The sequence below is a fragment of the Giraffa tippelskirchi genome, chromosome 2 (genome assembly GCF_054371585.1).
Source record: "Giraffa tippelskirchi isolate mGirTip1 chromosome 2, T2T-mGirTip1v1.2.pri, whole genome shotgun sequence".
Classification (NCBI taxonomy): Eukaryota; Metazoa; Chordata; class Mammalia; order Artiodactyla; family Giraffidae; genus Giraffa; species Giraffa tippelskirchi.
The window spans coordinates 173,436,192-173,464,154 of NC_137276.1; the positions used below are offsets into that span (position 1 = coordinate 173,436,192).

The following is a 27,963-nucleotide window of genomic DNA, read 5'->3' on the forward strand; positions in this document are numbered from 1 at the left end:
CTCTCCACCCCTCCCTTCATACTTCTTTGTTGGGTTGCCTCTATGCTGCTCTTGGTAGGCTCCAGGTTAGTTCTGGTTTTGTCTGTTTCAGGTAATCTTCCCTGATCTTCCTCAGTACCTTATTTATTATCACCAACAGCCGCTCTATACACGCCCTCCAGCTTAACTGAGATGTAGTTGACAAAATTGCATATAGGTAAGGTATACGAGGGATGATGTGATATACGTATCAATTGTGAAAAGATGACTAAAATCAAGTTAATTGACACATTCGTCACCTCATATGGTTATCTTTGTGTGTGTGTGTGAGAGAGAGAGAGAGAACACCGAAGATTGAGTTTCCTAGAAAACTTCATATATACGATACAAAAACCGTAGTCGCCATGCTGTACTTTAGATTCCCAGAACTTACTCATCTTATGACTGAAAATCTGTACCCTTTGACTAATATCTCCCCATTTCTGCCACCCCTCAAGCCCCTCACAATCACCATGCTGCTTTCTGCCTCTATGACTTTGACTTTCTTAGATTCTGCATGTAGGTAAGACAATGCAGAATTTATCTTTATCTGTCTAGCTTATTTCATTTAGCATAATGTCCTCCAGGGTTATTCACATTGTCGCAGAAAGCAAGATTTTCTTATTTTTTTTTAATAGCTGAATTATATTCCACTGTGTATATATAGATAAAGGTCTCATGCTTTCTTTATCCATGCTTACATCAGTGAATGCTTAGTTTGTTTCCATATTTAGCTATTTTGAATAATACTGCAAAGAATACAGTAGTGTGGAGATCTGTTTGAGATAGTAATTCTGTTGCTTTCAGATATATGCCCAGAAGTGGGATCACTTCAGTGTATGCATATCTCAGTGTAGCATTTACTACACTTAAAAGTTATGCTCATTTGTATCTTGCTTCAATGTCCTATTAGCTCTTCAAAGTCACGTGACTCGTCTAAGTTACCTTTTCATTCCAGTATTTTTAGCCTATAACCCATAGGTGTTCAGATAAATATTTGCTCACTGAATTGAACAGAGGGGATAGTCATACTATACATTAAGCTGAGCAGATATTGGTTTATGAAAGAAGAAACAAATTAGAAGGAGACATGGGTGAAGCTTATGTTAGTGGCGGAATCATCCAGCCCTAGAGTGATCATAGATGTGTGGTTGAAGAAGATGTAATAAAATAAGAAATTGATTGTTTTCTGATCATTAGTGAGGTGGATTAGGGGGCTTTGCTAGAAATATCAATACTTTGAACGTTTCCCATTGCAGCTATTTTCAAGGACAGCTTTCTAGAGAAGGTAAGATAGAGTATTTTAGGAGAATCGCAAAACTTAAGTCACATGGCCCAGACAATTATGCAGTTTCCTCTGATAGATGAGCAGCTTGTGACAGAACCAAGAGACCCTCAGTGCTCCTGGAGTGAGGCATATCCACAGTCTGAAGAGCTCAGCCTCACAGCAGCTGCCTGTTAGAGAAGGACATACTTTCTGGAAACTGCTGAGACTTTCTCCCTCTAGTGGTGGCCGTGGACTTTCAGGGACCAAGTTGGGGATTTGAGAGCAGGATTGTTGTGCACCTCATCTGTTCTCCTTTGATGTGAAATGAGGCAAGGGGCAGAACACTCACACTCATTTGACTCAAAGTAATTATTCACACTGAACAATGATGCCTACCTGAGTGTTGCAGTGTAGGGTTCATTACTCGCTCCTGGAGAAATTACAGCTTGAATGTACAGTGGGCTTTGTAATAATCCCAAATTCTCTTTTGTACATCTTGCCATAATGCACAAGGGCATTGTTTGTATTAGGTCAGAGGGAAAATGCAACCCAGCTTCTCATGCAATAATGCATTAATATTTATCCTGTTGTAATCTTTGATGATGTGTTTCTATACTGAACGTCTGTATCTTGAAGTTTTTGAAAGTTAATAACATCCTTTCTGAAGCTGTGCTTTAGACATGTTACTGTTTGCCACACTATCCTTCTAGAAACAAAAGATAACAATGAAAGTGATGCAGTTCAGTACTAAGTCGTAAGTAACCAAAATACATGTGAAAATACTGATTGTGAAAAATAATTGGTTTTCTTATTCCTAATTTTTGTGCTTCTTCATCTCATTCTAACATACTGCATCAGGGCTGCTTATTTTATGGAGTTTGAATCACATATGGCTGCCAGTTTGTGGCTGATCTTCATCTTGAGATAACCAAAGATTTTTGTCATCTGGTGTATGTTCATGATGCAATTGTATGAGCATATGTTAAGATCAGCATTTTCTATTGCTGAATCATGAGCTTAGCATATGAACGGATTTTTATTTGACTCTCTTTTGACCTCTGTTCTTCCGTGTATCTTTGGTGTCTAATCTGATGAACTAATATCTAATATCACCATGACAAGGAACTACCTAAAGTCTATAGGATATTACTAGATTAGAGAAATTCTAGATTGAAAATCAAGAGATTTAGACTTTAGTCCCACAAAAACTATTGTCTGTAGAAAGTTGGAAATTAGCTTCCATAATTTCACCTCCAAAACGGGTATAATTCCTACTTGCCTATTAAGCAAAGATGTTGGTCTGGTAAAGTGACATTATATTTTTGAATATGGTTGAGTACGTCAGATGAATGCATGATGTTATAAATGGGATGATGATACGCTCAGATTAAGAAGAATAATAAACTCCTGTATTATAAATGTCATGAAACTGAAAGTCTCACAGTTGTGTCTGACTCTTTGCAATCCCATGAAGCCTGCCTGGCTCCTCTGCCCATGGGATTCTCCCGGCAAGAATACTGAAGTTGGGTTGCCAACAAGGAGTGTTGGCATATACATAAGAATACAAGGAGTGGGTTGCCATTTCATTCTCCAGGGTATCTTCCCAACCTCAGGATTGAACCCATGTCTCCCACATTGCAGGCGGATTCTTTACCAACTGAGCCACTAGGGAAGCCATAAATGTCATAGTGTAGGAAATAAAAATATTTTCATATCTTACTGCCTTAATTCTTGTGTAAAAATGAAACAGCTCAAAATATAGATATTCAGAAAATAATATGTGTTTATACAGAATCTGTTATGTGTAAACAATTTGTGTCACAGATGTACTTAATCTGTACTATATAGATGTGTTTCTACACATTTTTATTTTTAGTTTCTTCAACATATATTTATAATTATATATAGAAAGAAAAAGCATACATGTACCTTTTATACGTACACAAAATTTGCATACACAAAGTGTAAATGTGAATATTATTGTGAACATGGATCATAGCACACTCTAATAGGAACTTAACTAATTTGGTGCACTAATGATTGGGGAAGTTTGTGACAAACAACCAAGTTTTCCAGGTTGTCCAGGATGTGAATATATACAGTATATAAGAAGTATCACATGTTGGCTTTCTTAATTTGTTTTGGTTAGTATGTTTTATTTGTAGTTAATAATTATGCAAGTTCTAGAATTATTTTGAAAGAGAAGTCATACTTAATATTTCTTGTTTCTATTACATGTTGGTTATCATAGAGTTCCTAGAAAGTAAAGTAAAATCTTGTAATATTTTTTCTATGTGTATATGGAGTAGAAATTAATACTATCTTAGCTAAATGAAAAATAGTTTAAAAAATAGTCAATTTTTTAATATATGATCCCAATGCCTGACTAAATTTCTATTTTCTTTCATCTCAGTCACAAAATGTCTGCTGCTAAGTCGCTTCAGTCGTGTCCGACTCTGTGCGACCCCATAGACGGCAGCCCACCAGGCTCCGCCATCCCTGGGATTCTCCAGGCAAGAATACTGGAGTGGGTTGCCATTTCCTTCTCCAGTGCATGAACAGGAAAAGTGAAAGTGAAGTCGCTCAGTCATGTCTGACTCTTAGCGACCCCATGGACTACAGCCTACCAGGCTCCTCCGTCCATGGGATTTTCCAGGCAAGAGTACTGGAGTGGGGTGCCATTGCCTTCTCTGCACAAAATGTCTAGTTATCTGTTAACAAGCATTCTTCCTGAAGGTGAGAAACTGGCCACTAAAAGAGAAGAGTAAGAATTCAAGTTAAATTTCAATTTATCAAGTCAAGTGAGCATATTTATGCTTTTATACCCTTTTCAATCTTAAAGACTCAAAGCATGTGAAAAAATGATTTTAGTAATGTAAATAAGTTCAGCTAGAAGACTCATATGTATGACACCTAGGTCACTAAAATAACTTAATAGCATGATTGTAGAAATATTATTGCTAACATTTAAAAACCTGTAGAAAATAGAAATTTTTCATAATGTTGGTGGCATACAATATTGTCCTGTTATAAACAAAAGGGGAAAATAATATTAAATCAGCAACAACAGCAAAAATATAAATGCTAGAATATTTTGAAAAGGAAGCAGCAATCACTAGATGCTAACATGGGTTCCTTAGAAACAAACTATAATAAGGTAAATAAATTTCTTTAAAACAAACAAAATTCCAGTAAATTAGGGAAATGCCATTCACTCTGAGTATCTGTATTTTGACAGATTTCTCCTGATAGACTTATGAACAGATTATGGATCCTGGATCTGTAATGAGCTAGATTTTTGTTTCACTTGATTGAACAATTAAGCCAAAGAAACTGATTGATGGTGGTTGAGGATTCTCTCAGTCTATCCTTGGCCATGTTCAATATATAGATAGAAAGAAAGCAGGAGGCAAAATTTCTACCACGTGTATGACACAAAAATAAAAGGATTCTCTTTGTTGATGAGTTTATGAGATGAAAATTGGTGCTAGATGTAGGGAGGCAAATTGTAGCCTCTATAAAGAGAACTGGAGAAGGGAATGGCAACCACTCCAGTATTCTTGCCTAGAGAATTCCATGGACAGAGGAGTCTGGTAGGCTACAGTCCACGGGCTTGGACATGACTGAGCAACTAACATACATGAAAAAGAACATTATTCGTATGTTTGTGTGTGTTTATATCATGTCTCATTTCAAAAAAAGAGAGGAGAGAGAGGCAAAGAATTTAGGGTAGTTTATAATTTAAACAAAGCATCATTTAAATAAGCAAATCAATTTAAGTAATTTTTAAAAGATGAACATTTTTTAATAACCTAGTGGAAATAGCACAGCTTCTGACCAGGAGGCCTAGCTCCAAGTATCATATCTGTCAATTACCAGCTTTGTAAATGTGGACAAATCACTTATCCCTACGGGCCTCAAGGCCTTTATGTATAAAATGAAAATGGCAATAATATTATTTACCTTCTTATTCCAGTAGTTTATTATAAGAATAAAATAAAAGGATCTACAATTCCAGTTGTCTCTCCATATCTGTGGGCTCTGCATCCATGGATTCAACCAACTGTGGGTGGAAAATAGTTTTTAAAAAATCCCCCAAAAGTTCTAAAATGCAAAACTTGAATTTGCTAGAGTGACGGCAACTATGTACATAGTATTTACATTGTGTTTACAGCTATTGACAAAGTATTTGTATAGTGTTTGGTATTCTAAGTAATCTAGAGATGATTTAAAGTCTATGGGAATATGTGTGTAGATTATATGCAAGCACGACACCATTTTATAATATAAGGGTTTTGAGCATCTGTGGATTTTGGTATCCATGGGATGGAAGTCCTGGAACCAATCCTCTGTGGATACCTAGGGATGACTATGTACAGCTGACTGTTGAACAGTGTAGGGGTCAGGGGCCCTGAACCTCAGCGCAGTTTGAAAATCTGCCTCTTGTGTGCTTGGTTTCTCTGTATCCTAGATACCTCTGTAACTACATCTCAGATTCACACAACTGAGGATCATGTGGTACTGTATTAACTATTGAAAACATCCAAGTATAAGTTGACCTGTACAGTTCAAATGCATGTTTTTCAAGGGTCAGCTATATATACTTATCTGCAGGTATGTGTGCATTTATTTTATAAATGTCATTTGCTATTCTGCTAAGTGTAATAGATCTCCTTGTGAAGAAGTAAGCTGTTAGTCATTTCATTTTCAAGTAGAGCCCAGGTAACCACTACTGAGAAATGTTATTTAGGAAAAAAAAAAAAAATCTTTGTGTAGTAGAATGTTGATTTCTCAATGTCTCTACTACTACTATTCTGTGATACTCTGAATTTCTACTCTAGTTTATTTTATGTATGTTCTTGCTCATATCCCTTTATAACTTTGATTGCTTATAAAGAATTCCATTCAGAATTGGATCTTCTAATTATTTTTTTAGTAAGTTTTAAAATTCATACATTTACTATTAATACTTTCTTCCCACTGGAGAATTTGCAACCGTGTCAAGAGAGAGGCTGTGTAGAATTAAAACAGAAGATCTATTTAGGTGTTGTATCTTCCTATGTAGAAGAATATCAAAATAAAATTTGTTCTCAGAAAGATACTTTTATATTAATGCAGCTTCATAAAGTTTGAGCAGGTCAAATGGTGAGCTCATCACTTACATCTTCTGACTCCCTCTGTTACTTCAGCACTCATGTTAACATAATTTTGCCTGAAATCCAATCTATGGCCATCTTGCTGCCATCTGAATTTAAAAATTATGAAATCAAAGGAACTTATTTACAAAACAGAAACAGATTAACAGACTTAGAGAATGAATTTATGGTTATCATAGAGGAAGGATGATGGGAGGAGGGATAGATTGGGAGTTTGGAATTGACATGTGCACTCTGCTACATTTGAAATAGATAATCAACAAGGAATTAGTATAAAAAATAAATTTTGAAAGCAGGGTTTTTTATGTTAACTTTCAATCTCAAACTCTTGTTCAACATGGCTGAAATTGTTACTAGTTTACAAAGAGTAAAACATGATACCTCCAAGTCTATGCTTCCTGTTGCTTCTCTTCCTATACAGATGCCTTAGATGCCCTAGGCCTTGAACTTCTCCAATTTGCCTGAGACCTGAAAGAACTCAGTCACCTCCCTACTGTTTGATGTAAAAACCTTCCCTCTGCTGACCCTGAAGTATTATCAGGGATGTTCTCCAGTAGAATGGAAGTGGGGCAGCAGTGGCCATGGACTTTATTTTTGGGTAAATCTGTTCTTCTTACACTGAGGAGTGGTTTGTTTATTATTGTTGTTCAGTCATTCAGTTGTGTCTGACTCTTTGCAACCCAATGGCCTGTGGTATGCAGGCTTCTCTGTCCTTCACCATCTCCTGGAGTTTGCTCAAACTCATGTCCATTGAATTGGTGATACCACCCAACCATCTCATCCTCTGTCACTCCCTTCTCCTCCTGCCTTCAGAATTTCCCAGCATCAGGGTCTTTTCCAATGAGCTGGCTCTTCACATCAGGTGGCCAAAGTATTGGAGCTTCAGCTTCAGCATAATCCTTCCAGTGAATGTTCAGGGTTGATTTCCTTTAGGATTGACTGATTTGATGCTCTTGTAGTCCAAGGGACTCTCAAGAGTCTTCTCCAACACCCTAGTTCAAAAGCATCAATTCTTTGGTCAATTCTATATAGTCCAACTCTCACATCCATACATGACTACTGGAAAAACCATAGCTTTGACTAGACGGAACTTTGTAGGCAAAGTAATGTCTTTGCTTTTTAATGCACTGTCCAGGTTTGTCATATTTTTTTTTCCCCAGAAGCAAGTGTCTTTTAATTTCATGATTGTAGTCACCATCTGCAGTGATTTTGGAGCCCAAGAAAATAAAGTATGTCATGGTTTCCATTGTTTCCCCATCTATTTGCCATGAAGTGATGGGACTGGATGCCATGGTCTTTGTTTTTTGAATGTTGAGTTTTAAGCCAACTTTTTCACTCTCCTCTTTCACTTTCATCAAGAGGCTCTTCAATTCCTCTTTGCTTTCTGCCATAAGTGTGGTGTCATCTGCATATCTGAGGTTATTTATATTTCTCCTGGCAATCTTGATTCCAGCTTGTGCTTCATCCAGCCTGGCATTTTGCATGATGTACTCTGCATATAAGTTAAATAAGCAGGGTGACAGTATAAAGCCTTTTTATACTCCTTTCCCTTATTTTTCATATCGAGTGCCTTCTCCATAAAAAATGAAGCAACAGAACTTGAAGGTCTTATTTTCTATTCTTACTATTCAGATAACCTCTGCTCTCACTAAACGTGAGGTCACCCAACAAATTGCATCCTTCAGTGTATCTAGATAAACCATGCTTCCACCTCCAGCTGAACCCAATCTCTCTCCAACTTCAGCATTTTTGTTGTCTTGTTTTTCATAGACATGTTTCCTTATTTTATCCTTTTTTTTTTTTTTTGTAAAATGACTTTAATTTACCCAAAAGCTCAGCTGTTAAAATTTACAAACACCAATTATCAGGGTATGAAACCAGTCTCTTTTCTTTTGAGCTGACAGGTACTTAGCCAATTGCCTTGTCATCACGTTAGCAGTATTCACGGTGAAAGAAGCATTGATGCTCAGCTCTGTCTGTGGAACCAGATGACTTTTAAATACAGAGTGTGGCATTTTGGGTAGTAGTTTGGAAAGAGTTCTGAAAGTCCAAGCAAACAAAAGTGGAGATTTCAAGGGAGAAAGGAAAAAAACAGGGACAGGTCAGGGGCAAGCAGATTAGGGAAGGATCAGGTGTCAGGATTTCAGTAGAACACAGATAGCCCCATTTCAAAGTAGGTTATCTGTGTGTAAAGCTGAAAGTATTTCCAAGAATGTCACAGTTTCCCGATGGAAAGTCTATGGATGCTAAAATAAAAATGGAGCTCGTTAAAAGATAATGACAAGAGGTCCTAAGAATTATCTAACAAAGTCCTAAATATGTCAGAGTTAATTCCTTGTGGATAAAGTCTCAGTTAAGTTCAATCTTAGTCCTAAGAGGAAAGATTTAGGCAATCAATTCCCAAGCCCTAGTCTCTTAGGAAGCTACATAATCATTGCAAAGTGTCTGAACTTCCATATATACCTTAAGCATTATGTATAGACATCCTATATCTCACATGTAAATAAACAGATTCTTTCAGATAAGTGGTAAACTATTACAATGAAAAATGCATTAAAGACTTTCTGAATATATGAGAGTTTTGATTTTTTTTTTTTTTTGCTGGACATTTCCTAAATTAAAAAGAGGTAAGAAAATATATTTGATAACAAAAGGGTCCTCTTATTTAGAAAGTTTGCAGACTATTCTACACTAGGTAAGGATAGGTCCACTGTTATTCAGGCAGAGTTGCCCATTGGCAAGTAAATATGAGAATGTAATGTTCAAAAAAGATCTGAGTTACTGAGTATATCCAACTATTTTCCTGTTAGGAATAGTTTCAACTGTAGATGAAATTGATAAGGGAAAGAGTGTAACATGGGTAGTTACTATAGTATGCATAACCCTGTGTTAGATATTCTATGGGGATTAAATAAATGTCAAAAAAAGGAAATTTACAGTGAATATTAAACTTTAGGATTCTTCCCTTACAGTGGCCAGTTACTCAGAAGCTTTGTGTTTAATTTTTAATTTTATTTTTTTTAAAGAAAGACTTCATACTGTATAAATTTTAAGCTCCACAAAAATATGTGTCCGTATTATTTTAATCCATCAAGAAACTTGTACATAGGAGAAATTAAGTAACAATGAAAGGAATATATTCCTAATGGTGGCTCATATGGCTTTTCAAAAATTGCTGTGGGCTGACATGTTACTATGGACATTTTTAATGAAAGAACCGAGTCTTAAGTGTCTTGGTGAAACTGAAATGGGGGCAGAGAGAAAAAATAGAAAGGCAGGCGCTTCAGTAAAGGAGTGAGGGCAAGCTAAATAGGGTAAACCAATCTCAGGTTGTGTGCTAGAAGGAAAACCCCGGGGGATCTTTGTTTTCAAACTTTTGGCACACTTTTTTTCTTCTAGGAAGATGAGTAATTATAATCATGGCCCACCGTATTGTAGACTGCCTTGGCTCATCATTCTTCACTACAAGATACAGCTTTACTATAGATGCTGACAGCTGTTACGTTGCTTCAAATTTAGGAAAGATGGTGATGACGACTCTGGGGTTCAGGGTGAATAAAGGAGACACGGGGCAGTCACAGAAGATACATTTATGTTTCATATTTGGTCTCCCAATTGGGCTGCAATGCTGTTACAGTTATTATTATTATTATGCTTTCTTTTATTTTTCTTTATACTTGGTAAATTTAATAAGCTGTTTCTTAGTAAAGGGACTTCTATATTGTCATTGCTGTCACTCGATTCCACAGCTTTGTCAGTGCATAAAACTGACTTTGTCTTTTCATATATTGAGTTCTTACTTCATGCTAGGCCCTGGATTGAGTACCAGCAATGAAAAGTAACTAATGTAGAGCTTGTGGTCTAACATTCTAGATTTTTACCTCTGTTTGGATTCTTCTGCAAACCCAGGTTTTCATCAGTTCGTTACTTTTCTCAATAAACTGTGATCAGCTTCTAGTGTGTGTCCCCTTGGCTTCAATTTTAAAGCCCTCGGGGTATCTAACCATCAGGCCTTAGTGTATCTGTCTGTAATACTCATCCTCTTTTTGTCAGAATGTTTTCTGATACCTGTGCCCTTCCTTTTTTATATTAAATTTGATTTTCCTTCAGGGTATATGGTTTAGTTTATCCCCTCCACCTACATAAATTCTACTCACCCTAAGCCCTTCTTCCTTTAAGCAATTATTAATTATCCCATCCTTAATTTATTATTTTTCCTTGTTTATTTATTTGTCTGTATATTTTGGAACCTTTCAGCAAATCCAACAGTTCCATGCTTAAGCATTTGCTAATGGTTTTCTGCATTTTAGCTTGTATCCTCAACTAGAATGCAAACTCCCTAAATCATAGAATCAGGAAAGGTTAGAGACCATACGAGTACCTTGGTCTGGGTAATCTCTCCATCAGTACTCGTATTGATGTACTTGCTCAAGTATATCACATTGTCTGCATTTTAAAGAAGATGATATAAAACTCTGGGGAGAATAAAGGAATCTCCTATAGTCAAACAGCTAGTTATTAACAGATCCCAGTTTAGATCGCTGCTATTTCCATAAAGCCTTGTTTTCTTTGCCCCATATATTGCCTGGAACAGAGCTGAACAAGTAGGACATGCTCAGTAATTAATTTTAATGGTAGGTACCGAGTGGAGTGTGTTTGTCTCTGTGCTGCATTCTGTGGGATCCTATATGGCCAAAGCTATGGAGTGACCACAGGACATCTCTGGAACATTTTTCCCTGTCATAAGTAAATATGAGGTGGTGAAACCTGTTGTTGTTGTTATTATTCAGTTGCTCAGTTGTGTCTCACTCTTTGCAACCCTATGGACTGCAGCATGCCAGGCTTCCCTGTCCTTCACCATCTCCCGGAGTTTGCTCAAACTCATTTCCATTGAGTCCGTGATACCATTCAACTGTCTTGTCCTCTGTTGTCCCCTTCTCCTCCTACCTTCAATCTTTCAATCAGCCTCAGTTTGAACCAGTCTGTTGTTCCATGTCCAGCTATAACTGTTGCTTCTTGACCTGCATACAGGTTTCTCCAGAGACAGGTAAGGTGGTCCCATCTCTTTCAGAATTTTCCACAGTTTGTTGTGACCCACATAGTCAAAAACTTTAGTGTAGTCAATGAAATGGAAGTAGATTTTTTCCCCTGGAATTCTCTTGCTTTTTCTATGATCCAATGGATATTGCCAATTTGATCTCTGGTTCCTCTGCCTTTTCTAAATCCAGCTTTTACATGTGGAAGTTCTGGGTTCACATACTGTTGAAGCCTAGCTTGAAGGATTTTGAGCATTATCTTGCTAGCATGTGAAATAAGTGCAATTGTGTGGTAGTTAGAACATCTTTGGCATTGCCCTTCTTTGAGATTAGAATGAAAACTGACCTTTTCCAGTCCTGTGACCATGGCTGAGTTTTCCAAATTTGCTGGCATATTGAGTGCAGCACTTTCACAGCATCATCTTTTAGATTTGAAATAGCTCAGCTGGAATTCCATCAGCTCTGCTCACTTTGTTCGTAATGATGCTTCCTAAGGCCCACTTGACTTTGCATTCCAGGATGTCTGGCTCTAGGTGAGTTACCACACCATCGTGGTTATCTGGGTCATTACGATCTCTTTTTTATAATTCTTCTATGTATTCTTGTCATCTCTTCTTAACATCTTCTGCTTCTGTTAGGTCCATACCGTTTCTGTCCTTTATTGTGCCCATCTTGGCATGAAAAGCTCTTTCAGTAACCCTAATTTTCTGGAAGAGATCTCGAGTCTTTCCTATTCTATTGTTTTCCTCTCTTTGCATTGTTCACTTAGGATGGCTTTTTATCGCTCCTTTCTATTTTTTGGAACTCTGCGTTCAGATGGATATATCTTACCTTTTCTCCTTTGTCTTTTGCATCTCTTCTTTTCTCAGCTATTTGTAAGGCCTCCTCAGACAACCATTTTGCCTTTTTGCGTTTATTTTTCTTTGGGATGGTTTCGATCATCACCTCCTGTACAATGTTATGATCCTCAGTCCATAGTTCTTCAGGCACTCTATCAGATCTAATCCCTTGAATCTCTTTGTCATTTCCACTATATAATCATAAGGAATTTGATTTAGGTCATACCTGTATGGCCTAGTGGTTTTCCCTGCTTTCTTCAATTTAAGTCTGAATTTGGCAATAAGGAGTTCATGATCTGAGCGACAGTCAGCTCCCAGTCTTGTTTTTGCTGACTGTATAGAGTTTCTCCATCTTTGGCTGCAAAGAGTATAATCAGTCTGATTTTGGTATTGGCCATCTGTAATGTCCATGTGTAGAGTCATCGCTTGGGTTGTTGGAAGAGGGTATTTGCTATGACCAGTATGTTCTCTTGACAAAAATGTGTTGGCCTTTGCCCTGCTTCATTTTGTACAAGGCCAAACTTGCCTGTTACTCTATGTATCTCTTGACTTCCTACTTTTGCATTCCAGTCCCCTATGATGAAAAGGACAGCTTTATTTTTAGTGTTAGTTCTATTAGGTCTTGTAGGTCTTCATAGAACCATTCAACTTCAGCTTCTTCGGTGTTAGTGGTTGGTGCAGAGACTTGGATTACTGTGATATTGAATGTGTTCCCTTGGAAATGAACCGAGATCATTCTGTTGTTTTTGAGATTGCACCCAAGTAATGACAAAGAGACAAGATTTTGGAATCTTTTGTTGACTATGAGGGCTACTCCATTTCTTCTAAGGGATTCTTACCCAAAGTAGTAGATATAATGGTCATCTGAATTAAATTCACCCATTGCCGTCCATTTTAGTTCACTGATTCCTACAACATCAAAGTTCACTCTTGCTATCTTCTGTTTGATCAGTTCAAATCTACCTTCATTCCTGGACCTGACATTCCACGTTCCTATGCAATATTGTTCTTTACAACATCAGTCTTTAGTTTCACCACCAGACACATCCACGACTGTGCATTGTTTCCTCTTTGGCTCAGCCTCTTTTTTCCTTCTGCAGCTATTTCTCTGCTCTTTGGTAGCATATACAATACTTACCAGCCTGGGGGTTTAATCTTTCAGTGTAATATCTTTTTGCCTTTTTATACTGTTCATGGCGTTCTCAAGGCAAGAATGCTGAAGTGGTTTTCCATTCCCTTCTCCAACTGACCTGTAGGGCCAATGAAAATACCAAAGGTTAGCAATGGTTTTGAAATTACTTTCATGCTGATTATGGGTGATAATTGCATTTCTAGAGTTGATGACCTGGCAAAAACTTTCTGACTTAGACACCACCGGATATCAGTGCCCAGCCCTCTCACAGGAGGTAATTTATTTGGCTGGGCAAACTTCACTCTCTTTCTCTTCATTAGTGAAGTTGGCCTCTTAGGCAAGGCATTTTCAAGAGTAATGCAAATACCTCCTTTCCTATCAATAAAGTTGTGATTTACAGTATTTAATCTAGTTGAAAGGCAAGAAAAATGGAAGTCTGCATACAGGAGAAATGAAATTATAATAAAATGGCACACTCCCCAAAGTTTTCTTAATATGTAGAGTATTAACCTGGCACCCAGCCTTATTTGCTGCATACAGAGCTCCATCAATCAGAAGAATGGAAAGCCTAGATTTCTAAGACTCTTATTAGGGCATTGGACTTAACTAGGTTCTGTAGATTTTATTGGGTAAATAACATAATATTTAATCCACAATATCTCCTCTGTTTCCCTGTATAAGACTGAAACTCCATAAAGTCTAGATATAGTCTTATAATTTCTGTCCTGTACTCATCTGAGTTCCACTTTTTACCCATATACTGCTGTCCTCTGCATCTTCCCGTGACCCGCACTCGATTATAAAACACTCTGCTTTCATGAGTAAGAGCTTTCCTTGATTCTGCACCCCTCGCCCCCGCAACAGATAATTGCCCCTTGGAAAAGTAGGGCTGTGGAAAATAAGTAGTGTTTTGTCACTAGCTTAGAAATGCTGGAGTGAAATTTTAATCTTTCCCCAATGAACTATAAACTGCTCTCTCTTGCTCAGCCTCAAAACTGGAGTGTGATTTAATGTTTATTCAGCACCAACAATATACAGCCACTTCCAAAGAGCATTCTGTTTACCTAGCACTCTAAAGTTCTAAAGACATGTCATGTCCTTTCTCTCATCAGTACTCACCAGACCCTGGGGAAGAAGGAAGAGAGGACATGCACATTATCCCCACCACACACATTGCAAATAAAGCTCAGACTCTTTAAGCCAGATAACTGAAGTCAGTTGTCATATAACATGAATGGAACACAACTTCCTGATTCATTCTGATCTAACCAATAAGTGATATTACTTATTTTTTTGTTTTTCCTTTTTAAATCATCTATTTTTTGCCACTTGTTTTAGATCCTAGTTCATTCTCATCTTACATTTTAGAGAGAGCTGATTTTTTTTTTTTTTTAAATATCAGTATATTCTTCCTTCATTTGTGCAATGTTGTTTTCATTCCATTTCCTATTCACTTTCTCCTTTAACTTACGATTGCATTTAAATGTGTTATTGAGGGGGATGGTGCAAGAAGGAAAGATGGTAAAGCCATTAGATGTTGTCTCTGCTGCTCTGTCTCTCTTCCCCTCTTCCTCTCCCTCACTCAGTCCCTCCCTGCCTCTCTATCTTCTTTCTCTATTCCTGGTACTGTGTTCAGTGCAGCCTCTCTGTTCTCACTGAGGCTACAGCTTCTTTGCTGAATCACTGCTCTGTATTCAGCCAGGGACCATGGAGTATTCCCAGTGTATTTATTTTCTGTTCCTGAGCTGAATGCTGGGTGCTTCTTTGTCCCGATGCCTTCTGCTAAAGGAGTTTTAAGAGGTGGGGGATGGAGGGTGAAATGAAGCAGGAGGGGGAGGAATACCAATAAAGCTTCCTGTATCCCCCGGAGGAATGTGCGTAAAAGTCTTTAACATTGCTTCACTCAGTGTTCTCCTCTCTGCTGCCCTTGCTCTTAATTGGATCTAGACTCTGGAGAAAATCACTTTGTTAATGGGATGGTTAAACAAAAAAGAGAAGTGGAAGTTGGCTGTGCTCAGTTCTGGAATTCTGGCAACTTAAACTCCTTGGGAATAAAAGTCTCAGATGCCTGAGCTGTGGAAGGAATTCTACTTTCCTGATCATCAGGAAATATCACTTCCTTTCTGTTGCATTTTTCCCCCTCTGGAGATGGGAGGTTATTTAGTATGTCTTCTAAAATTACATACAACTAATTTGCTTAGAAAATGTTGATCATCCATTTACTTAGCCATTTATCTATTTGTCCAAATATATTCCTGTATTTGACGTGGCTGTTAAGCATGCCTTTGTGCCAGATACTGTCCTAAGTTGTGAGAGTAAAATGGTAAATGAGAGATATAAAGTACCTGCCCTCATGGAGCTTACATTTTAATCATGGAAAAGATAATAAATAAATATTTCAATGTATAAATAAGAGTTATAATTTGTGTTAGTGCTATGACTGAAAATCAACAGGATATAATAACAGAAATCATGAAGGGGGTACTTTGGATAATGTTTCCAGATAAGGCCCCTTTGAAGGAGTAACATTGAGACTGAGACATAAAATCTGCTTCTACAAGCTTATCAGCACTATTTATATTTAGCAGTTTTAATGAGGTGTAACATATACTATGAAATTCAGTGACTATTAGTAAATATACAGAGTTTTGCAACCATCACCACAATGTAGTTTTAGAACATTTCCCTCATCCCCAGATGACCCCTCATTCCCATTTTAGTCAATCCCCCTTCCCACTCCAGACTCTGGACAATCACTAGTCTACTTTTTGTCTCTATTTAATTGCTTTCCCTGTACATTTCATATAAATGGAAATATACAATATGCAATACTTTACACCTGCCTTTTCTCATTTAGCATAATGTTTTTGAGGATCATTCATATTGTAGCATGCTTCACTGGTTTCCTCTTTTTTTATGACAGAATGATGATCCATTATATGGATATACCGTATTTTATTTAATCATTCACTAGCTGATGGACACTTTGCAGCTATTAAGAACAATGTTGCTGTGAACATTTATTAACCATTCTGAGTGCTAACATATATTTTCACTTGTCTTTCATACATACCAAAATTGGAATTGCTCAATTATGTGGAAAATTTATATTTAACTTTTAGGAAATTATCACACAGTTTTTCAATATAGCTATAATTTTTTACATTTTACCAGCAGTGTATACAGTTCCAGTTTCAAAACATCTTGCCAACATTTATTGATGTTTGTATTTTTGATATAGGCATTTGTGTGGCATATAGTTGTATCTTATTGTGATTTTAGTTTGTACTAACCTGAAGTCTGACGTTGATCTTTTGAAGTGCTTAATATACATTTGTATATATTTTTTGGTACTATGTTAATCATATATTTTGTCCCCTTTTTAATTGGTATGTCCATCTTATAATTGAATTATAAGAAATTTTAATATATTTGGAATACAAGTCCTTTATCAGATATATGAACTTAAAAATATTTTCTTATAGTGTATGGCTCATCTTTTTCATGTTGAAGTACAATTTTTTTTTAAATTTTAATAAGTCTAGTTTATCAACTTTTTTTCCTCTTATAGGTTGTGCTTTTGATATCAGATCTAAAAACTTTTCACCTAGCCCAAAGTTACAAGGATTTATTCTAAGTTGTTTTTCTAAAATGTGTATAGTTTTAACTCTTATATTCAGGTCTGTGATTCACTTTTCATTCATTTCTATATATGGTATGAAGTAGGTTCTAAATTCATTTTTTTTCCAATATGAATATATCTGCTTGGTTCAGAAAAGACTATCCTATCCCTATAGAATTGAAAAGACTTTCCTATCCCCATACAATTGATTTTGTACCTTTGCCAATCTATTTTTCAATTGCTCTATTTCAGGAAGGAATAGGGGCATATGAAGCTGAAACCTGTTAGTTTGTACCTAGCTCAGCCGTTGTCATAGCATGCCTGACATCTAGTATTCCATGCCTGTTACTGCTTGGTTTTCTACGAGTTGTACAAGATGGAATTCGTTCATTGATTAGGTACTGTATTATGTACAAACAGATATGAGGCCTTTTTTGTTCTCAAAAGTTTTTTAATGTGGGAGTTATATATATGAATTAACCTACATATCAACAAAAGTAGGTACTGTATTACTTTCAGATGTTATAAAGAGCAAAATGAAGAAAAGTTAAAATTTTAAGTCAAAGAAGCTGACATATGGGAGTTACCTTAATAAAAATCACTTTGGTAAATATGTTACTGGTTGTTCAATTGTGTATCCAAAATATTTTCCTCTAATTTTTAAATGGCCATTACAAGTAGATGAATACTGAGAGTTCTCACCATCTACATATTGGACAATAAGCAACTGACCCTACTGTTTGTGGTCCAAAATGGTTCATTTTACCTTGTTTGTTGTTTATTTGTTTGTGCCCTGTTAATTTACAAATCTGGGTTTCCTGTAGTCTACTTTTTGCCTGTTGTTGCCTGTTTTGGATTGTTTAAAGAGTACAGTTTTATCCTAATTAAGTGTCTTTGAGATCCTACTTGCCTTTGTACTCTGAATCTTGACCGAATCTGCCTCAGTTTATTCCTCTCCTATTTTACTAGTACCATTGTCTAGACCTGACTCCTAGAGTAATGATTTTCTAGCAAAAAATTTTTAAATAATTATTATGTTAACTTAAAATCTCATTAACCTACCCTCTAAACTTCTCAGAAACATAGGAAATAATTTAGTTAGTATAACTTCAAAACAAAATGCTTTGTTGAAGAAGTGTTTAGGGGATTTAAAAAGAGAGGGATCACTTGTATCTGGAATGGTCAAGAAAGGCTTCAAAGATATGTGGCAAATGAAGATACTCAGAGGATGGTAAGATTAACACTTTGTACAGATGTGGGAAGAATAGAAAAGCACACAATTCCAGATAATATAGTTTCATTTATTTATCATTCATCCATTCATTTATTACCAGGCAAAATGCTAGAGAGAAAGAAAACAGAGTGCTTTTGGAGAATCCTTGTGAATCATCTACACAGAATGGGAGACAAGGGGAAACACTGCTGGAAAGATGACATCATTATAGAATATTTAATATTCAAGTAAAAGTTAACCCATCATGGTTAGAAGGAAGAATGACAGATGTTTCAGGATGAGGACATAATATGTGCACAGGTGGAGACATTTAAAGATGTATGAAAAATTCAGGGAATTGAAAATGCATTGGTATGGATGAAGCATAGTATGAGTGTTAACTTGAGCAATGGGGTACAAGTGATTTTAGGAAATGGTGACTCTGGGCAAATAGGAAGATTGCAAAGAGAAGGAGCGTAGATATATTTGGAAATGTAGAATACATCCATTGTGAATCACATGAATACTAGATTTAGGAGTCTGAATTTAATTTTAATTTTTTCAGGCAAGGGGAAGTGATTTGGTAACATACACTGCTATAGTTGTGGCTCATGGGATAGCTTGAAGGTGGGGAAAGCCTGGCAACAGGGGCATCATCTGAAAGTGTGGTAGAGGTTTAATGATGAAGGGATAAATTAGTGAGTGTGACACTGGCATAAATAATAAGACATCAGAAATATCTTGAAGAAATGATCAAAAGCATTGTGGCTTGTTGATTTGTCATGGCAGGCATTAATGAGGAGTCAAAGATGTCACTGAAATTTCAAGCTTGAAAATAATGGAATATTAAGAAAAGGGAGTATTTTTAGTGAGAAAAAGGTGATAAATTTGATTTTCAGACCTGCTGAGTTTGAGATGACATTAAAATATCTGTGGAGCTTTTCAACTGGTGAACTAAGATAAATGACTAACTCTCACGAGGGACACCAGTGATGAATATTAGATTGGAAAATTTTACATGCAGTGGAAGAAGGAGTAGTACTTTAAAATAAACATAAATGGCATAAAAAAAGCATTGACTTCTCTGTGGTTGTACAGGAAAATGACCAAGTGAAAATCCAGGTACCAGTGAGAGGGAGAGAGATAGAATAAACACATATTTATGAAACAGATACTCTAGAGATGGTACAGCTTTTCAAGATTGCATCAGTATTATCTCAAGGAAGTTGAGGTTATTAGAACCACTAAGATTAGTCTCAAATAGGTCACTCACATCTCTAGGATCTAATATTTTCTTCCCCACTGTACAAAAGTGCCTTGGGTTCTTGCTGTGATCCCTGTAGCAGGAAATCCACAGGACCTAAAGGGTCCTGGTTCTCAGAGACAAAGGGCAAAACTATTTTACTAATGGAACCTCAAAAGAAATACAAAAGAGTCGTGTTACCCTCTTGTCATCATTTATTCATCATAATCAGGACTGACAAGAGAAACAAAGAGACTCATTTCCTTAAAGCAACAGGAAACAAATCAGTTGATTAGAATCAAAACAAAACAAACAAACAAAAAAACAGGCCAGGATGTAAGCCAAACTCTCTTTCCCTTCTTTTCTCATCCCTTTGTCCTGTTTCTGATTTGATTTTCCTGTCATCATTTTCTCCAACGGATCAATTCTTCTTCATCTTGTGCCAGGGATTTTTAAGCAAAGAGAGAATCCTTCTCTTTGCAGGTGAGAGAGAATCAAATTGAATATTACACAGCGCCTGAAATGCAGGCAGCTGATAACAAGAGCCAGACTCAATATCCTGACAGATGTTGTCTTGGATTGATTAATCTTTGCTTGCTCTCTGGTGTAGCCACCCTCCATCATGGACAGTGTAGCCCCTTGGCTGCATCCCAAATAGGTTCCCATGTGACTGGGGCTGGCACAGAGGATCAATGCTGTTAAAAGCGCAATAGAATCTCTTCCTTCTGAGAAGAAAGAAATTAAACCCCAGCTCACCTCCCTCTGATTTGAAATCCACGGTAGCAGAAGGCCAGATTCTAGGCTTAGTTTATGGCACTCAGACTAAAGGCATAGAGATGTGTCTCTCTTATGAGTTTTTAGTTGAACTGAAAAAAGAGAAAAGAGGGGGACCTTTCCCTCTTAATTTCCAGAATTGAGGGATGCACATTTTTGTAGTAGAAAAAATATAGACAATAGAAAAAACAGGATTTTAAAAAGTGAAAATAGAAAAGCATATAATTATAAGACTGCTCCCAAATATGAAGGAGGGGAAAAGAGATTCCTTCCTTCCCTCCTTTTCTCTTGTCGGCTTCTCTCCCTTTCTTCCTTTGCCTTTTCCTTCCCTACTCTCATCTTTCCTTCCTCCCTGCTTCTTCTTCATTCCTTCTAATCTCCTTGATTCTGTTTAACCATACATATTATCTGTTATTAAGATACTCTCTAAATGCCAAGGAGATCAAGAAAAGTCTGCATCACGGGCATACCATTAACTTAGCAGGGGACCCAGGAGGTAGATAAATCACACAACAGCAATGTGAGAAGTCTAGGACAAAGTAATGTTTGCCATGAGAACAAAAGGAAATTGGTGTGATGGGGGACTTCGTGTATAAAAGCAGGTTGTCCTAGGCCTTGAAGGTGTTCACCAGGGCAGGGAAAGGAGCATTCTAAAGAGAAGTCAGCATGTGCAGAAGGAGCATGGTGTACTTGAGGTAGTGTGTTAGCTAAATTCCAGCCCCACTAAATAACCAGGTCAAAGTCAGCATGTGTTCCATCTTGACAACTGCAGCAGAGTCACCACCACCTGCCTTGCTACATTCAATCACTTAACTCCACTGTTTTTTGGTTGTCATTTTTCTTCTATCATTTCAGTTCAGTTCAGTCGCTCAGTCATGTCTGACTCTTTGCGACCCCATGAACCACAGCACACCAGGTCTCCCTGTCCGTCACCAGCTCCTGGAGTTTACCCAAACTCATGTCCATTGAGTAGGTGAAGCCATCCAATCATCTCATCCTCTGTCGTCCCCTTCTCCTCCTGCCCTCAATCTTTCCCAGCATCAGGGTCTTTTCCAATGAGTCAGCTCTTCGCATCAGGTGGCCAAAATACTGGAGTTTCAGCTTCAACATCAGTCCTTCCACTGAACACCCAGGACCGATTTCACTTAGGATGGACTGGTTGGATCTCCTTGCAGTCCAAGAGACTCTCAAGAGTCTTCTCCAACACCACATTTCAAAAGCATCAATTCTTCTGTGTTCAGCCCTTTTTATAGTCCAACTCTCACATCCATACGTGACCACTGGAAAAACCATAGCCTTGACTAGACGGACCTTTGTTGACAAAGTAATGTCTCTGCTTTTTAACATGCTGTCTAGGTTGATCATAACCTTCCTTCCAAGGACTAAGCGTCTTTTAATTTCATGGTTGCAATCACCATCTGCAGTGATTTTGGAGCCCCCCCAAAATAAAGTCAACCACTGTTTCCACTGTTTCCGCGTCTATTTGCCATTAAGTGATGGGACCGGATGCCTGATCTTAGTTTTCTGAATGTTGAACTTTAGGCCAACTTTTTCACTCTGCTCTTTCACTTTCATCAAGAGGCTCTTTAGTTCTTCTTCACTTTCTGCCATAAGGGTGGTGTCACCTGCATATCTAAGGTTATTGATATTTTTCTTCTATACATCTTTCCAAATGTAGTATCTCACTAGTGATCCAGTGTTGTATTTACTCCACTCTAGTCCTGGTGCTCCCTTGGCACCCTCTGTTTAGCAGTTACAGGTCACCACAACTGTAAATAAAAATGCCTCACTCCTTTTCCAGTCCTGGGACAAAGCATGTGTAGGCATCCACCAGGGAGAAACTGTGAGCAGTTTGGAAAGCAAGTAGTTAGAGGGATTGGGTCCTGAAAGAATAGAGGAACATGACTCTGGAAAAGTCCAGGATGCCTGGAAGGCTGGTCCAGGATGGATCTTAAGAAGGAAATGAAGTCAGAAATATGCTGGGGTTTGTAGAGAGGGCTAGGAGCAGGAAAGACGTGCATGCGTGCTAAGTCGCTTCAGTCGTGTCTAACTCTTTGCGAACCTATGGACCGTAGCCCGCCAGGCTCCTCTGTCCTTGGAATTCTCCAGGCAAGAATACTGGAGGGGGTTGCCATGCCTAGGAGCAGGAAAGACAAATAGATTAAACTACAAATATGAGTTGCTTGAGACCTCGTCTTGTCTAGCCTCGGCACAATTTCTGGCATGTCGAAGCACTCAGTTTGTGCTTGTTGAATCATTTATTTCAATAATGCTGACTGAAGGCAAATGGCTGAGAACCATTTCCCACACTACCTCAGTTTTACAGAATAAAGTAAATTTAAAATCTATGGAAATAAAGCCCTTGTGAATTATAACTCTGCCTCTTTGAATTTATGTATGATTTCTATGCTTAGAATTCCAAGATTATACAGTGAAGCCTTTGTGAATGTCGTAGGTTTATGGAAAGTGTTTAAATTGGAATAAACATCTTATTTTAAAATTTACAAAATATAGAGTGCATTTCCCCCAGCCCTGTTCCTTTCACTCCCATCCCCCAGTAGACCACCTGTCTTCCTCCTCTGGCTTGCTTTTCCTCCACCTGCTTTTCACCTCATCCTTTGCCCAAAGCACTGTTGACATATTTCAAAGTCTTTCATTTGCTTTCTCTGCAATGTTAATTTGACATCAGCAGCATTACAATGCAGCATGAAAGGTAAAGCACTATTATTATTTATTATGATGCTTTGAGTTTATACTTTACCTGTGGGAAGTTTCAAATGCCTGCATTGTGCCAGTCTGCAGTAATCATCTATACACATAATTTGAGGGCACGTCAGTTCTCTCTCCAAGATAGAAGAAAACTAAGACAATCTGGGTAATTCTTCCTGCCACAGTTCCAAAGAGAATAAACCCACTTCTCGGTCATTTAGTTATGCATACTGAAGAGCACCAAGGAACCTATCTCTTGGTCTCAAGCCCATTGACCTAACCATATATATTATAGCAAATTTAACTTTGTCCTCTGACCTTTGTCAGGTTGGGCTGATATAGCTATAGCTCTCACTCAGTAATATCGTGAAGCAGGAAATTATCATTACCTTGTTCAACAACTGTTTTTTGGACACATCTCCCTATATTTCCTTACTTTATTATTTATGACCTCAGATGACCGTTTTATGACCTCAGCCACCTTTGAGAGCTTCACGTTCTTCATCTGTAAAATGGTCATGATAATAACCACAGTAGCCAAATAAAAATCTATCTGATTTAGATAGGGAGAGACTTTAGTTAAAAAACAAGACTGTCACAGTAGAGAGAACACTGGTCTTGAAAATCTGCAGGTGTCTCAAAAGTCAAACAGAAAAAGGTTTTATTTTATAGGGTAAAAGAGGGCAAGCAGAGAGAAGCCAAATCTTTGAGGGGATGCTGGACAAGCCAGGGGAAATGACCATTGTGGTCTGGCAGGAAAGTACCCTTCTGTGGCCAGCGAGTTCCCAGGAAAAACTGATGAGGGGGCAAGGTCTGCTTTTAGTGCTACTCAGATTTGGGGGTAAGCAGATCTCAGACCTGTGGGAAGAAGAGAAACTTGACTAAAGATGGGTCAGAAACAGACCAAATTGAAGGACAAGAAATGGGCAGTTGTGGACACTTGCTCACTTCTGCTGAGGACCGTCAGGGGAATTGAATGGCCTTACAAGCAGGGTGATTGCAGCCAACCGCAGAGGAGAATTTTGTAGCCAAGCCCACAGAGTAGGGCTTCCTGGTGACTTAGATGGTAAAGAATCTACCCGCAGTGTGGGAGACCTGGGTTTGATCCGTGGGTTGGGAAGATTCCCTGGAGTAGGAAATGGCAACCCCCTCCAGTATGCTTGTCTGGAGAATTCTGTGGACAGAGCAGCCTGGTGGGATACAGTCCACATGGGGTCACAGAGAGTTGGACATGACTGAGTGACTAACACTTTCACAGAGCAGAACTCACAGACCTCACTGAAGCTCCACAAGTCAGTAGAAATAGGATCTAGTCTGATTCTAGTCTGATTGCTCCCTGACTCCGATTCCTAATAGACCTCACAGCATGCTGTAAAGTCTAGTCAGGCTGTCTTGTGAACTAGATTAGGTTTTGCTGAAATGTAATTGCCAATGAGTTGAGAAGGCCTCAGACTTGGATGATTGCTCTGTTTGTTCCAAATAGTTGAGATGTAAGGTTTTTGAGGTAAGGCCTATATTTTTAACACATGTCTGATGAATGAATGAAGAATCAGTGAGTGAATGAATGAGTGAACGAATGAATGAACCACTTAACTTGGAAGGCACAGGCCAGGCAGCATTATGAAGTGCTGAAGGAATTGTGTAGTAAACCACAGAGGATGGATGCAGTGCTGAAATCCACTGTTTTGTGGGGTAGAGCATTTTGAGGAACCTGCTACCAAGGGAGTAGGAGATATTTTAGGGAAAGATAAAGATTCCACTGACTTTTTTTCTATTGTGAATACTTCTGCCACTTTTGCTTTCACTGTGTCATATCAAACAGTAATAACTGTCTCCAGATGAGCTATAAAATTCACCTTCCAAAAATATAAATTCCCCAAAATGGAAATTGGAATGATGATCTGACAGTGTACAACAGTCAGTTTAAAATGAAGAAAGTTCTCTTTAAAAAGAATAATGTATATTCTTTTTATTGGACATTTTTTTACTCCATTCCACTTCCCTACCTCCTGCCTTTTTCACCTCCTTATATTTGATGAAATATTAGAGACATGAATGCAGTATAAAGAAATAAAAAGGAGTAATTTCCAAAACCATTTTCATATTTTTTTTTTCTTTTCCATGAGGTTAGTAAGTGACTATTTCCAAAAAGCTTTTCTGTCCTTTCTATAGCCTGACCAGAGCTCCCAGTTTGCTAGAGAAGCCTTTGCCTCTTTCATTGGACATTTTTTTCTCTTGATTTTTCCTGTGTTTACTTACCTGTGATATTCAGAACCACGATTAATAGCTGAGACTTTCTGTGGATTGTGTGTACCAACACTCTTTGGTGCAGAGTAACCTCTTCCTGCCTGCAGCATGGAAACAGGAAGCAGGGGAGGAGAAAGAGCAGGGCACCTGTGCTGATCCAATTTCAAGTATAGTGACCTTGCTATTGGTGACAGAATTATTTGGTTCAGTGAATGTCTAATCTATGAACAATCAGATTAAACCTCTCCATCCTTTATGGCAAGCAAGTAAGAGGGCATATAAGCAAGTGGAGAGAGCACTGGAATATCTTGTATAAATATTTTAAGGATTATGTAGAGTATCTGTAAAGACTAGGATAGTGCTGAGTGTAAAGCAGGTGCTCAATAAACAAGGAAGGGTTTGTTTATAAATGAAATTTTTTAAAGCATTAAAATAGTTTTCAGGTTTTCCAAGTAAATTGTTTATTCTTTAGAAGAAGCTAATTTATTGTAAATTAAATAACGAAATGTGATTTTATGCATCTCTGTATATTTATGATGTTATTATATATATATCAAAATTATGCTTTTGCTGCCAAAGGCGTATTAATTTGAGATCATTTGTTCTTTTGTTAGTAATCAGTACTTATAATGGGATGGTCCTAAGGTCACTGAAACCACTAGAGTGATTTTCAAATTTTAGCTCGCATCAGAATCACCTGGAGGATGTGTTAAAACTCAGATTGCTGAGCCATACCACCTGTGTTTCTTATTAAGTAACTCTGGGTGGAGCCCAGTAATTTGCCTTTCTCACAAGTCCCCAGGTGAAGCTGAAGGGGCAATCCAGGGAACCGCATTTTGAGAATCACTTCTAGTCACTGCTGATGGTCAACTCTCCCTGATATTCAGTCACTTTAATTTTTCCCACCTGGTACATGGAAACGATTTTAGTATTAACTTCAAAGAGTGAATTTCTGCTTCCTTACCAATAGTTTATTAAGTGTCTGCACTGTAGATTTATATTCAGGTTTGTCCCTTCATGTTGAGAATAATAAAAGACTTTCATTTTCCCCTGATATTTAGGTTTATCTCATTTTCTGTAATGTTTAGAAAGTTACCAGCTCATAATGATGTTAAATAATGAAGTTAGCTGTATGTCAATTATTTCAGTAAACAAAAAATAATGTCAAAAATAAGATTTCCTGCCTTTTTTTTTTTTAACATTTGGGTATTATTTACCCCTTAGGTTCTCAGTGGTGTGACTGCTTCTTTTGATCCAAGCCGAATTATAATATAACTAGTGATTTCTACTAAAGATGCTACTAAACTAGGAACTTGCTGTCAGTGCTTATTTCTTGCTTGATAGTAGGTTATGCTCCCATTAAAAACTTGTTTGAGACAGGTCCTTGGTTTCTCAGAACATTTCCTATAAAGGATGAAGAGTTCAACTGAGTTGCCAGAGATGTAGCCATCCGTAAAGCAAGTATTTGCAATGCCCTTGATGTGGGAGCCTGCAATATTAGTACTATATGTCCTAAGGGAGTTCCAGGCAAGCAGAGCCAAGAAAATCCTCTGTGACTTTTCCTAGAGAGTATATATTTTAAACTTAATATACTCTTATCACCTAGGCTCCCTGTTCATTTTGTGTTTTCTTCTCCATTCTGGCTTGGGGTAGGATAATCATATATGAACAATTAGGACTTCCAGCTGTGTCCATGGACAAGAAGAGCTCTAGGGGAGCAGATTAGTGGTAATAATAGTCTCAGTAATATACCTTTACAGATGGCCAACCACCTATGTCTTGAAGGGATAAAGCAGCTATATGGGAGGGGGGTCACCGCATGGAGGAAGGCCCTCTGATAAATTGAGTCCTTTATAGCATTTACTATAAGTCATTACATAGCATTTGCTGCTCATGCCTTGGAAATACCAGTCAGACCAGAGAAAGAAAGCCTGGCCAAAACCCCATCTCTTCTGGAGGGTTCCCAAGCTTGGGGAGTGGGGAGTGAAGAGCAGAGAGCTGATGTGGACAGGGCTGTTGGCTCAGAAGTCCCTGGGTAGACCAAAGGGCAACCATCGTGCACTTGTCTGACCACGTGTCATTTTGCTGTTACCTGAAATTTGCTTTGAAGTTTTGGTATAAAAAGCAGTTAGGGAGGGTATTTCAAAACAGAAACTAGGAACAGAAGAAAGCAAAGAAAATTTGTGCCAAAGTAAGAAGAATTGGGGGCAGGAGGAGAAGGGAACGACAGAGGATGAGATGGCTGGATGGCATCACCGATTCGATGGATATGAGTTTGGGTAAACTCCGGGAGTTGGTGATGGACTGGGAGGCCTGGCGTGCTGCGATTCATGGGGTCACAAAGAGTCAGACACAACTGAGCGACTGAACTGAAGAAAAAACTGACTAATGAGGTAACCCTAGATTTTTACAAATCAGCAGTTACTTTTAGAGGTGAATTCCAGCAGGTGATGAAGGAAGGTTCAGAGAGTTTCCTCTAACGCTAATCTTTCAGCTCTGCTGTGTCCTTCAGCTTTGCCAGAGTCCATTGCACTAACCTGACACTGGAAGTCTTTGTGTGAAACTCCCTTTTATGATCTCATTCAGGCATTTCAGTGTTTAATTCAATCTCCGTGGATGCGGGCTAAGAATCAAGGGTCTGATAAAAAAGAAAATCTGCCCTTCCATAGATTTTGTATAACAATCTATGAAGAGTGCTAAGAATCCT

At 37.9% G+C, this 27,963-nt stretch overlaps 1 protein-coding gene and 1 long non-coding RNA gene across 9 annotated transcripts in view; one reads left to right on the top strand and one right to left on the bottom strand.

Annotated features, from left to right (window-relative positions):
- The window catches only part of LSAMP (limbic system associated membrane protein), a 1,066,465-nt gene that overhangs the window by 393,278 nt on the left and 645,224 nt on the right, over nt 1–27,963 (top strand). The window lies entirely within an intron of this gene.
- LOC145539468 (uncharacterized) lies at nt 19,727–27,754 on the bottom strand. Its single transcript, XR_014077841.1, has 2 exons — nt 27,682–27,754; nt 19,727–22,437 (listed from the first exon to the last, which is right to left on the bottom strand). It is a non-coding gene; the product is annotated as an uncharacterized LOC145539468 (long non-coding RNA).